Below are 14,831 nucleotides of genomic sequence, written 5' to 3'. Positions count from 1 at the left end.
CACTTATGGCATAAATTGTGTATAAAGCCTTTAGGGCACTTTATTATTGGAGTCATTTATAGCAAAGTCGAGGCACATTGCATAATCTATTTCATATTTTCTCATGTCATAGACATCACCAAGTACAATTATAATTCAAGTTCTCGGCACATTGGCCACACTCTATTTCCCAAATTCATTTGATTACGTTAAACATCTCTATACGTAGAGAATTTCACATAGTTTGGCATAATATATGCAGCTCAAATCTCAATTTAAAGTCCTAGCATTTCAATACATGATTCATATTCCTTGCACCCTTTTTAAGTTATCAAAAATAGCACATTGCTCATATTGGAATGCATCTTTCACACATATAGGGCCACAACACCAACTCATATAAAGTATCAATCACAGCAAGAATCCAAAGTTCAGCCTTACCACATTTACACAGTCACTTACTTCACTTTCAAACATCTTTATACATTACCAATAACTAGACACAATCAATCAAATACATTTGGTACACATAAGAACAATTTGGAGGATCAACCATAACTAGTTTTCTCACACCATTGGGCATCAAAATCTCAATGTACACTTGACTTGAAGTCTAGGCATTTTAGCACATACTTCACATTCTTCACATATCCTCATTTACCAAGAACAACATATTAAACACATGAAGAAGTACCTACCACATACATTTTCACAACAATAACTCGGTTAACATAACAAAAACGAGTACTGCATCAATTATATTTTTAACTTGCAACATTTACGCGGGCACCATGGAAGCTCAGTTTCTAAAAGACGGGGTTTTAGCCATACATACCTGAAATTTGCCCCTTAATGATACTACAATGATCCAATACACTTAAGCAACTTCAGTCTACAATACAACATGCAATAGGGCTAACATTAGTAATAAATTCCCTAACTTATGCCATTTAGGCATATTATCAAACACCTTGTAGGTATAATTCTTTACATCTCATAACCATAGTATTTGTTCATCCTACTATCACCATTAACCAATAATTTATTCCACCATCATTCCTAACAAATTTATAACTTCCAACTACACATGTATGACCCTCCATTCACACCCAACCAACAAATCATATCAAATATTCACCTTTCAATCTCTACAATAACTATGTATTTATATTGGGAATTTATGGCTTTCAATCACCATACCATAAGTTGTAATACTTGATTCATATTCATATTCCCACAATATATCCGTATATGTAAGTCTAAGGTGTAAAATTTACCTTTTGGAAGAAATCTTGCAAAACCCTCATTTGAGTTCTTGAAGGAATTTCTTGAAAATCTATGTGTTTATGTGAATATTTCATCAATACTAATGTATAAATGATGGAATTTCAGACCAAGATAATGGGGATTACTTACCTTGAAGATGGGGGGGGGGGGGGAGTTGAAGGTCTTGAGAGAGTGGAGGAAAACCCTCAAAGTCGTCCAAATGAAATGAGAGAAAATGAATCCCGAAATTGTGTTTATAAGCCCAAATTTCGGATGTTGCCTTGGATGCTTCGCATCCCCACTTCACTCCTCTCGGGAGCTCGGATGCTGACCCGGATGCTATGGCAGCACTTCACTGCCAGCTCCTCTTTTTGGATGCTGCCTCGGATGCTTCGCATCCGCGCAGTCCTCCGCCAGCCTTTGGTAATTTGGTCATAACTTCTTGTAGGAAACTCCAAATGACGAACGGTTTGAAGCGTTAAAAACTAGATTCAAAGAGATTTAATTTGATAGGTTGTGTATAACACTAAACCTTATATAAAAGGAGATATGCTTGCCCAAAGTGAGGTCTTGTGCGAACTCATTTACAACTTTAGTCTATTATGGAATTTTCTAACTTGGCTTAGACTTAGGCCTCTCCTTAGACCCCAAATCACTTATAATATGACTTATACGCTTATTAACATATCCAATTGATATCCATCATATCATGAATCCTCATTTGCACACAAAATAAAATAATTAGCCTACCTTGGCACGACGAAATCTTAAATTACTTGGAAAAAAAATTTCGGGGCCTTACAATGGGAGAGCGTGACTATGGACTTTATTACTTGCCTACCGAAGTCCGACGGTTATGGTACTATTATGGTGGTCGTGGATAGATTTTCCAAATATGCCACCTTCATGCCCGCCTCACCGGGTTGCACAGCTAAGGAAGCCGCCAACCTATTCTTTAAGAACGCGGTAAAGTATTGGGGCTTACCAAGGCATATCATCAGTGATCGAGACCCCCACTTCACTGGGAACTTTTGGAGAGAGTTGTTCGACATACTTGGCACGGAACTGCACTTTTCTACTAGTTTCCACCCACAGACGGATGGACAAACGGAACGGGTCAATGCCTTACTAGAATGCTACTTGAGGCATTATGTAAGCGCGCATCAGAAAGATTGGGCAAGGCTACTAGACGTCGCCCAATTCTCTTATAACTTGCAGCAGAGTGAGTCCACGGGGCGGACACCATTTGAGCTAGCCACAGGCCAACAACCACAAACTCCACATTCATTACCAGTCGCGTTCGAGGGAAAGGCAGCTCGACACTGCTAAGTCCTACTTGGATAAGGCAGCTAAGAAGAGGAAGAAGTTTGCCGACCGTAAGCGGCGTCCCACAGACTATAGAGTTGGGGACTTACTTGTAAATATTAAGGACTTGTGGAACCATTATTATTTACACACTAGCTCCTAGGTGATTAGTATAAATAGGGGGGCCATTCAGTTGTAATTCATCAAGCAAACAAATCAAGTTCTCTCTAATACAAAGCTTCCTTTAACAATTCTCTTGTGTTCTTTCTTCCATTCTCTTAGCGATCTTGAGTGTAGTAAGGCTGACTTGGCATAGCAAGAACGTGAGCAAGTTGTGCAAGATCGTGAGCGAATTGTCAAGTGCCGCACGTGTACTTAGTAAACAACTAAGGACGTGATAGATATCTTGGAAACTCAGACTGGGTGGAAATGTTGTCGGATTCCACTGGCACACACATGCCACGTATACATTCGGACTGCTGCCTGCTCCTGCAAAGCCTATCAAAAAATATTAGTAAACCAACACACGTTTTTCGCTTCAAAACAACGTGACTTAGTCACCCAATTTTTTGAAATATAGTTTAGCAACACTAGAATAATAATAAAAATTATGCAACTGCCATTTTCACTTTCACATCATACTTGGAAGAATGGAATAGGTCTACAATTGGAAATTTCTTTTTAAAAAAAAGAGAGAGAACACTTCTTGCTCGAATTCTGGGGCTAGAAAACATGCAATCACAAAATAAAACTCAATTGAGCACCCACTCTGCATAGATTAGGCATACAGGCATTCCAGCCCATTTTAGTGGAGGGGCACGCTATTTGTTTACATCCATTAGTTTGCAAGGGATTCAATGCTGATTTTGATGGAGATCAAATGGCTGTTCATGTACCTTTATCCTTGGAGGCTCAGCCTAGAAAATAATCTTATTCATGAATATAACATAATCCTTCAAAATGAACAAGATTTTTTGAAATTAAAATCAAGAGTACAGTGGATTAATAACGGGGATGCCAACACAAAATTCTTTCATATATATGTTATCCAAAGGAGCAGAAAAACAGGATATTAAGGGTGAATGACATAGTTGGTAATTGGACTTTTGACCCCAGGGAATGCATGATAATATTATCAAGTACTTCAAAAATATCTACACAAGTGAATTGGATTCATGTCCATATATCATGACACCTAATCCAAGCCTACTCAATAACGCTATAAAATCCTTGTTATAAAATCCTTCAGATCAGGATAAAGAAGCTCTTGTTAGACCTCTTTCAGTCATTGAAATCAATAACGCTATAAAATCCTTTAAACCATAAAAGGCATCAAGCCCGGATGGCATCCACCTAATTTTCTTCTAGAAATACTGGTCAGACACAAACTCAGCTATCATTCTTACAGGTACAAAAGTTTTGCTACCTTAGTAATCCCAGATGAAATAAACAAGACTTGTATAACACTTATTCCCAAAGTCATGGACCCACAAAATATATTTCAATATAGGCCCATCAGATTATGTAACACAGTCTATAAGACTACAACAAAAAATTATTGTGAACCGTATATGCCCCTTCATCAATAACATTACTAGTCCTAATAATGTGCAACTTTATTCCAGGAAGGAGTGCAATTGACAATGCAATAATTGTCCAAAAAGCAATTCACTCTTTAAAGAATTGTACTGGGAGGACTGGGAAGATGATGCTCAAGATTAATCTTGAAAAGGTCTTTGACCGACTTGAATCGTCATTTGTTATGAGCTCCTTGCATGCACTCAATTTTCCACAAGACTTAATAACGCTTATCATGAATTGCATATACCACAACAACATCAATAATTGCAAAATGGCAAACCTACAGAATTCTTCAAACCATCAAGAGGCATCCGACAAGGCGACCCCTATCTTCGTGCCTATTCATCATCTTTATGCAATCCCTAACACATTATACATTAATTATGAAGTAGATATTTTGAATTGGAAATCCACTAAAATAAGTCAGAATGGCCCCGCCATATTCCACCTCTTATTCGTGGATGACCTTAGCCTTTTCTGAGATAGACAATGCAAGTGAAACTTCTATCATAAACATATTGAACTTCATTTCCCATTAATCCGGACAAGGAATAATATTTTACCAAACCCAAAATAATTTTCTCCTCAAATGAACAAACTACAAAGCTAACATCCTTGGCTACCACCCTAAACATTAAGATTAAAAAAAAATGTGGGTAAATACCTGGAATTCCCTATTACTAATTTACAACCAAAAAACTTGGACTATCAATTCATACTTGACAGGATGAATACTAGACTAAAAGGATGGAAAGCCAAACTTTTAACCTTATCCGGGAGGTTAACCCTTATTCTTATGTACATTATACTGATTGAGGGTTTCAGCTAAAGCCTTTCAACAGTCTTGCTAACTTTGCAATTGTCCTCGGGCAACTCCATTGATCACCATGCAGCTAAAGTTGTCCTTGTGCACCGTGCAGCTAAAGATGTCCTTAAGCTAACGCCTCCTGCTAGATTTAAACACTGTAGAGTATGAGGGACAGACAAATTTTGAATTTTCCTTGGTGGTTCAACTCACTATATTTGTGAAAGGTTAGAGCTTTGCTAGATGAATTAATGGTAAATTTACAATCTTCCGTCAGTAGTTGTATAAACAGTCAGTGGTTTACAGTGGCCCAAAAATTGCAAAAATATGGATTTTCTCCTCTTCATTTCCTCATGTCACAGGTAAAGGCATTGAATTCTAAAATCGTGTTCACTAACCATTGTGAATGTAGGTCGGTTGACCAAACCATATTATATGTTTGTGTTTCTTTTAGTATATTTTTCTTTTGTTGTATGATTTATCGTCGTTCAAGGTTTGTGTTGCTCCCAAACGCACACACAAGTTTACATGGACGACAAGTAATATAGGATTGTAAGTCCAGATATCATACCCACAGGGACTTGTGATTAGCTATCAACTAAATTAAACAAAACAGTTAGTCTATTCATGCGAGTCCTAACGTATGAATATTTAACTAACATGTGAGTGAATATTCTAGAGTTATGGGTTAGCTAACAACCCCGTTGTGTTTTCTACCTAAAATGTCTAATTAATTTATCTAGTTTATTGATTGACGGGGTTAATATTGCTCGTAGCTTTCTCCTGATGTACAACTCGCCTATTCAAGCTAACCTAACGCCTATATTCCTATGGAATTAGGATTAACAAAAACGCATTTATAATTCCCGTATAGTAACCAAGCAAGGCGATTAGGTATATTCCTATCCTAACCGCAAATCCATACCCCCCCCTCTCCCCCCCCCCCTCTCCCCCCCCTGCAGATTTAAGATCTTGCTCTACTCAATCTTATATGCGATTTAGAATTTCCTCTCCCGAGTTCAATCCTAGATTCGTAGATAGTATTCAATTGGTGATCAAGCAATCAAATAATTAAGTTCAAGATTGAACAAATAAACCAATATGATAAAATAATAAGAACAATTCAAGCTTCAAACTACAACGTTCATGTAGCACCCAAAACTCTAGAACTAATAAACTATGAAACTAAAGGAAGAGAAGAGAAGAAAAACTAGTTAGAAGCCTCCTCCAATCATGGTGTGTGTTCCTCCTAGGTCTAAGATCTACCAAAAGTCCTCAAAATAACATTTTTATATGTATTTATACCAAGTATGGTCGGGCCCGGACGAAACACCCTTTCATGCGCAAAATAGGACTCTAGCTCTGTAAAATTTGCACATGCACACCGCATGGGGCGACGCGCCATGCGGTGTGCTTGTGGGGACTTTAATTGGTTATAATGTAGGTTGCGGGTCTGGTAGGATACAGTTGGATATAAGAGTGACTACACCTCCCTAAGCACTTTAATACATACACATTAACATTGAAAATCCCATACTTATGTCAAACCATAACTCCGCCTTCACATCAATGTACATTAACTCCATACTTCTTTAAGCACAACTACCTCAAGAGCTACTACTATCCAGGAATATTTGCACAACAATACAAATATTTTTTTCTTTCTTTTCTTTTTTTTTCTTTTCAAGTGGCTCTTACTTTTTTTTCAAAACACTGCACCTTTCTTCTTATTTCATTAGTTCCACTCAAAAGCCAAACCAACCACCCCATACTTTAACTTTTACAAAGTTCATAACAATTCAAGTGCTCATGAGAAGTGAAAAGGTTCAATTAGTTGGTTAATTCAAATAAATGGGTAAGGCTTGTAATGTGGTTTCCAAAAAAACAGGATTACATGCTCAAAGGGGTTAACTATGATACATAACAATTAGGCGGGTAATATATATATATATATATATATATATATATATATATATGGCTCAACAAAGAAACGCCTATATCACTTCCGAGACTGAACAAAACTACTATTTCGCTTTGCAAACACATGGGGAAAGTTCTAAATATCAAATGCAATGCATAGAATACATACAAACCTTACATACACATGGCACATAACTCACTCAGGATTGGACTTTTCAAGACACTCTAGTCAAAGAAGTTAAGCAACATTAAGATCATACAATTTAAGGTACTTTTACAAGAGTCAAAAATTGAGCCTAAGCGTCACAACAAAAGTACTCAATATTCTCAAGGCATGACAAAGTTAAAAGATATTGCTTCAATTCAATTCTCAGCACAAGTTTTCCTAGTTCTAAAAAAAATAAAACTAACTACACCCAGTTCAAACAAAACCCTTGGAAAATAACCGCGGCACAAAGAAAGATCAAGGGGAAATTGCTAGACTACCTACAAAGAAAAAATAATTTGTCCTTTTTCTTTAGACTTAAATCCCTCAACAAAACCGTCAAGGAGATCCATCGTCGGGAAAAGGCCAATTTTCTATATTGTTTTTTTTTAACAAAAACTCTACATTAAGAACGCGTACTACAACAAAGCTAAAATAGATCTGAAACTCACCCAAATAAGAACGAGTACTACGACTAAGCTAAAATAGCACAGAAACACACCCAAATAATCTCCTCACCCCACACTTAAAATTGTGCAATGTCCTCAATGCACACTATAAATAACAAGAGGGTAAAAGAGATTCCCTGGTAGGCCAACGGCCGAAGCAATAGCGGCTCACGGGATACTCAGGCTTCTCCCAAGCATGATCCCTTGTGTGGTACCACACACATCGTTCTCACCATCTAACTCGCTTTTGCACTCTTCCAATGGTTGCACTTCCTATTCTTATAATCCTACAAAACAAAAATAAATACTACAACAATAATAAGAAAAAGAACAAAAAAATAAAAGAAAACAATAAAGATGGGTTGCCTACCAACAAGCGCCTGATTTAATGTCGCGGCACGACGCCATAACTTTCATCACTTTTCCTTCCACTTTGAGAATATGAATTGCCCCCTCAATTTTGCTCTATTTTTTTGTCACGTTCATGGGCCAGTGATATAAAAATAAAGGAACCAAGCAATAGATATCGCATCTTGCACTTTTTGGCCCTTAAGTGCGGGATTTCGTTTTGCCTCCTCGGTATGGAAAATTTCAGAATATAAACACTTTGTTCCTCATCCATTGACTCCTTCATATGCTCGACTGAATCAATTTCCATGTCACCAACCAAACACAATGTTGAAAAGTGTTTAGAATGAGGTCCAATACGCTCCAACTCCAAAATTATATTATTTTTGACATCCTCAATTTTGCACTCTTCGTCAACCTTGGCATCATTAATAATATTTTGGTCGAATAGTTAGAATTCCTCTATCTACTCCACAACCTGGCCAGTATCCATAAAAATTGGTTGTAGGGCATCAGATGCCTCAACCTTAGCATCATCCACAAGAATATGGTTTGATAATTGGTATTCTCGTCTTAGCTCCACAATTTGGCCTAGAAGATCTTTTTCAAATTCACACAACTCATCACTAAATTGTTGGACGTTATACGCATCAACCTTTGCACTCAATTATGCATCCAAGTCGCGAATAGAGCTGCCAAATTGGTCGATCTCTTGTCTATGATTAGTTTTTCCTTCTATCAGTTGTTCTGTCATATTTGAAAGACCATCACGAAGATAAGCATGAGATTTTATCAGTTGAGCTTGTTCCTCTAGCCAACATTGGCTACCTATATTTGTTTCTTCTAAATTACCTTGTTTGGGAACTCGTTCTCTTCAGCCACTTCCTCCGCCTCGGCCTTCATTCTCATGATTGCCGCACTAATTCTTTTCATAGCTTTTTTGAGTTCATCATGTTGCTCTACTACTTGCCTCAAAATATCCCTAATATCTGCATCACGTTCCATATCCTGCACTTCATTGCCCCTATCAAACTCACAAACATTGTTAGAATGATCATAAAAAGGGCTTAGAAAATGATGAAAATAATTAAGACAACCATCCCAATAGCTACCTTGACCACCACACATATTACAAATATTCCACCCATAATATTAAGATTCACAATTTTTCCACAAGTGTGATCCTCCATAATATGGACATGGATCACCAAAATAAGAATAACCAATATTCGACCAATTATAATTCCAAGATGCCATATCAACAAAGATAGTAAATATTAAACTACGATAAAAATTTAAAAACTTGAATAGACAAAGAGAAAAATCTAATCTAGTAGGATTGTTAATTTCTAAGTCTTCGGCAATGGCGCCAAAAACTTGTTGCTCCCAAACGCACACGCAAGTTTACGTGGCCTACAAGTAATATAGGATTGTAAGTCTAGATATCATACACACGGAGACTTGAATTAACTATCAACTAAATTAAACCAAATAATTAATCTATTCAAGCGAGTCCTAACGTATGAATATTTAACTAAAATTCATCTACAGTAAAAAATTAAGAGATTAAAGAAAACAAGTTGGCGAATATTATAGAGACGAATTCAATGTGAGTGAATATTCTAGAGCTATGGGTTAGTTAACAATCCCGTTGAGTTTTCTACCTAAACTGTCTAATTAATTTATCTAGTTTATTGATTGACGGGGTTAATATTGCTCGCAACCTTCTCCCGAAGTACAACTCACCTATTCAAGCTATCCTAATGCCTATATTCCTATGGAATTAGGATTGACAAGAACACATTTATAATTTTCGTATAGTAACCAAGCAAGGAGATTAGGTATATTTCTATCCTAACTGCAAATCCCCCCCCCCCCTCCAGAGTTAAGATCTTGTTCTACTCAATATTATATGCAATTTAGAATTCTCTCTCCCGATTTCAATCCTAGATTCGTAGATAGTATTCAAGTGGTGATCAAGCAATCAAATAATTAAGCGCAAGATTGAATAAATAAATCGATATAATAAAATAATAAGAAACATTCAAGCTTGTCACGACATCTCACAATTCAAGCCGACACATTACCAGAACCAATCCATATTTTCATTCTCAAGATAAAATCAAAGCTATTTAACGATAAAACCTTCATAAAGTGTTTAAATCAAACCCACAGTGCGGAAAGAAAGTCCGACATCGGGGTGTCACTAGTCATTAGCATCTACTAGAACCGTCTGACAACATCAAGACTAACATAGCCTGAAAATAACTTAATACAACTAAGTGAGGATAAGGAGGGAGAAAAGCAGGGTTGCGATCGCCAGACAGCTTCCTCACTAATTCTGATGGACCTGCCATTGACTAATCAACACCTGTTACCGATTTTAGAAATACCTGGATCTACACACAAGGTGTAGGGAGTAGTATGAGTACACCAACTCATTAATTAATAAAGGTAAATAAAGACTGAGCAGCAGTGATGAGCAATAAAACATATACAGTTCATATCATGAAATATGATTAGAATACAACGGGTTTTTCGAATCGGGGTTTTGAATCAACTCAGCTCATTTAAATCCAATTTCAGTAAAACCATTTAAAACATCTTTCAACAACTTTCAAACGAAGTGATAATATAGTGAGAGAAAAAAAATGATGAAAACATAATCGGCCCCTCTGGCAAAACTCACTCGTATACAGCCCTTCGGGCAACATAAATCATAAACAGCCCCTCGGGCAAACATCACTGTCACTCATATACAGCCCCTCGGGCATACCTCACAATCACTCGTAAACAGCCCCTCGGGCATAATAGTCACTCAGTCCTCCCATTCACTCCAACCTCACAATTACTCATTCCTCTCAGTCACACATCACTCGACACTCACACTCAGCACTCGCACTCAGTAGGTACCCGCGCTCACTGGTGGTGTACAGACTCCGTAGGGGCTCCTACAGCCCAAGCGCTGTAACAAGCAACCTCGTAGCGTAAATCAATCAGGCCCTCGGCCTCACAAAATCATGAATCAGTAACGTTGTGGCGTGCAGCCCGATCCCATAAATATCCTCACAAAAACAGGCCCTCGGCCTCACTCAATCATAAACCTCTCAAGCCACTCGGGCTATCAGTAAAATAGGGTGCTCAACTCAAAATAATATTTTTATTCATCAAAACGGAGTAATAAAGACTGAGTTATGAAATCAGTAAACATAGCATGACTGAGTATAGGTTTTTAATTCAAAACAATGAGAGGATAAATAAGAAAAAGGCCCCTAAGGGTTCAAACAACTTTCGCACGAGGCCCAAATACGGCATTCAGCTGTCACGACCCAAACTACCGGTCATGATAGCGCCTATCACATTACTAGGCAAGCCGACATATCCATAACCACAATCCATTTACTATTAACAAAAAGTCATTTTCTAGCACAAGTTTAAATACTGAATTCATTATGAGCGTTAAAAACAACAGAAATAAGCGAAAAGTCAAAATAACAATATAACTACACCGCCCCAACAATCCGGTGTCACAAGTCTAGAGCCTCTAATACAAGTCTGAACAACCTACTACATAGATAGTCTAGAAAAAATGCGGAAAAGATAACAAGATAGAGGGAGAAATCAGGGCTGCGGACGCCATGCAGCTACCTCGAAATCTCCGGCAAAATGCTGAATCTGCTGCAAGCTCTCACTCGGCCGCTCGGGCACCTGGATCTGCACACAAGGTGCAGGGAGTAACGTGAGTACTCCAACTCAGTAAGTAACTAAAGTAAATAAGGACTGAAAGTAGTGACGAGCAATTCAAAAAATACATAACTGAATAATCAACAGAGTAACGAGTCATCTTTACAGTTTAAAAATCAACTTTCGTCAAAAAATCACATTTTCCAGTTTAAACATTTGGAATCAAATACTTAACAGTATATCAACGGGGGCTTATTTAAAAAAGGAGAGTGAAATCAGTGAAAGTATCATAATAAGGCCTCCCGGTAAAGGAATCACTCAGTATATGGCCCCTCGGGCAGCCTCTCAGTCACTCGTGACTCAAATCTTATCACACAGTACTCACTCTCAGCACTCGGCTCATTAATATCTCATAATAATAGAAATTATAGTAACCGCTGCGACGTACAGCCCGATCCATATATAATAGTCGACTACACTCACTGGGGGTGTGCAGACTCCGGAGGGGCTCCTACAGTCCAAGCATCATATCGCTGCGGCGTGCAGCCTGATCCAATATATATATCGCTGCGGCGTGCAGGCCGATCCATATAAGTATTTGTTGCGGCGTGCAGCCCGATCCATTCCTCACATATGTATAAATATCCTCACAATTAGGTTCTCAACCTCTCTCAGTCATTAACCTTACAGTCTCTCGGGCACAACAATAAAAACTAGGAAACTCAGCCCAACAGCCCTCACAATAAAAGCAAAATGGTAAAAATCAGTTTTTAACAATTAAACGGGTATAACAAAACTGAGGATATGCTTTTAGCAAGTAAAATGAGAAAAACAGTCAAAATGCCCCTAAGGGTTTCTACAAATCGGCACAAGGCCCAAACATGGCATACAACCCATAATACAGTATAAATGACTGAAACATAGGATAATATAGATTTCCAAATCAATTACGCGGCTTAATAGTCGCTACAGGACGGACCAAGTCACAATCCCTACCGGTTCATGCCCACACGCTCGTCACCTAGCATGTGCGTCACCGCATTTATCAAATCAAGTCAAATACCGGGGTTTGTACCCTCACTCCCAGATTTACAATGGTTACTTACCTCAAACCGATAAAAATACTACTTCGCGATGCCTTTGCCCCTCGAATCGGCCTCCATTCGTGTCGAATCTAATCAAAATCAGAACAAATACGTCACCATATGCTAAGGGAACAAAGCCCAAGCGAAAACCATCGAAAAATACCAAAAATCCCGAAATTGGCCAAATCCCGAGCCCCGGGCCAACATCTCGAAACTCAGAAATTTTCACATCAACGGAATCCTTATCTCCCCATGAGTCTATACATATCAAAAGTTCTTAAATCCGACCCCAAATGGCCCTTCAAATCCCAATTCAAAAGCCAATTTCTCAAGCCCTAGTTCTTCAATTTTAGGCTTAGTTTTCATGATTTTTTAGGTGGAATTCACATAATAATCGAGTTTTAGTTCGAGAATCTTACCTCCTAACATTTCCCTCTTGAATCCCTCTTCAAACACCTTCAAAAATCTCAAAATCGCGGACAAGATGACTTAAAACATTCTGCCCAGGCCAATATTTCCTTCATCGCGATCGCGGGAAAACCTTCGCGATCGCGAAGCACAAAAATCTCAGCTCCCAAAATAGCTCTATGCAATCGTGTCCAAGACCCTGCGATCGCAATGCCTGAGCCATTGACCATACGCGATCGCGGACCACCTCCCCCATTCGCGTTGCACAAATTCCTTCCAAGACCCCTGGTCCATTTAACACTATGCGATCGCGACCCCTTACACGCGTTCGCGGTGCACACTCTCCCCAAACAATGCGATCGCAAGCCCAGCTCTGCGAACGTGAAGAGCAACTGGGCCACTTCCTCAAATCCTTCTATGCGATCGTAGGACTCCCCTCGCAATCGCGAAGGGCAAAACCCTGAAACAGCTGAACATGAACTTCTGCAATTTTTCCCACTTAGAAATGGTTCGATTGACCACCCGAAACTCACCCGAGGCCCCCAGGACCTCAACCAAAGGAACCAACACATCTTAAAACCTTATTCAAACTTGTTCCAATCATCAAAACACCTCAAACAACGACAAATCACCCAAAATACATCGGATTCAAGCCTAAGCTCTTAAAATCTTCTGAAATACACTTTTGATCAAAAACCCAACCAAACCACGTCCGAATGACCTGAAATTTTGACACATCCTAAATGACACAACGAAGTTACTGCAACTCTCGGAATTCCATTCCGACCCTTATATCAAAATCTCACCTATCAACCGGAAATTGCCAAAATATCAACTTCGCCAATTCAAGCCTAATTCTACTCCGGACCTCTAAAACTCATTCCGATTACACCCCTAAGTCATAAATCACCTCCCGAAGCTAACCGAACCGTTGGAACTCACATCTGAGCCCTCTAACACATAAGTCAACATCCGGTTGACTTTTCCAACCTAAGCCTTCTAAAAAGAGACTAAGTGTCTCAAATTTTACCAAATTCATTCCGGACTCGATCAGACCAACCCGATACCACAAAATACGGATAACAAAGCATAAAGAAGCTGAAATGGGAACAGAGAGGTAACTCATGAGATGATTGGCCGGGTCGTCACATCCTCCCCAACTTAGACAAACGTTCATCCTCGAACGAGTTAAGAAATATACCTGAAGCCTCAAACAGGTGAGGATATCTGCTCCGCATCTCCTGCTCGGTCTCCCAGGAAGCCTCCTCCACTGTCTGACCTCTCCACTGCACCTTCACTGAAGCTATATCCTTTGACCTCAACTTTCGAACCTGACGGCCTAAAATAGCCACTGGCTCCACATCATAGGTCAGATCATCATCCAACTGAACCGTGCTGAAATCCAAAACATGAGACGGATCCCTAATATACTTCCGGAGTATAGAAACATGAAATACCGGATGCACACTCGACAAGCTGGGTGGAAAAGCAAGCTCATAAGCTATCTCCCCAATCCTCCGAAGCACCTCAAAAGGCCTAATGAACAGAGAATTCAATTTACCTTTATTCCCAAATCTCATAACACCCTTCATGGGCGAAACCTTCAATAGCACTTTCTCGCAAATCATGTAGGACACATCTCGAACCTTCCTATCAACATAGCTCTTTTGCCTCGACTGCGCTGTACGAAGCCTCTCCTGGATCACCTTCACCTTCTCCAAAGCATCCTGTACCAAATCAGTCCCCAATAGCCTAGCCTCACCGGGCTCGAACCAACCAACTGGAGATCTACACTA

The sequence above is a fragment of the Nicotiana attenuata genome, unplaced genomic scaffold (assembly GCF_001879085.1).
Source record: "Nicotiana attenuata strain UT unplaced genomic scaffold, NIATTr2, whole genome shotgun sequence".
Lineage (NCBI taxonomy): Eukaryota > Viridiplantae > Streptophyta > Magnoliopsida > Solanales > Solanaceae > Nicotiana > Nicotiana attenuata.
The sequence above is the reverse complement of the archived record's forward strand: the minus strand, read 5'-3'. Positions refer to the sequence as shown.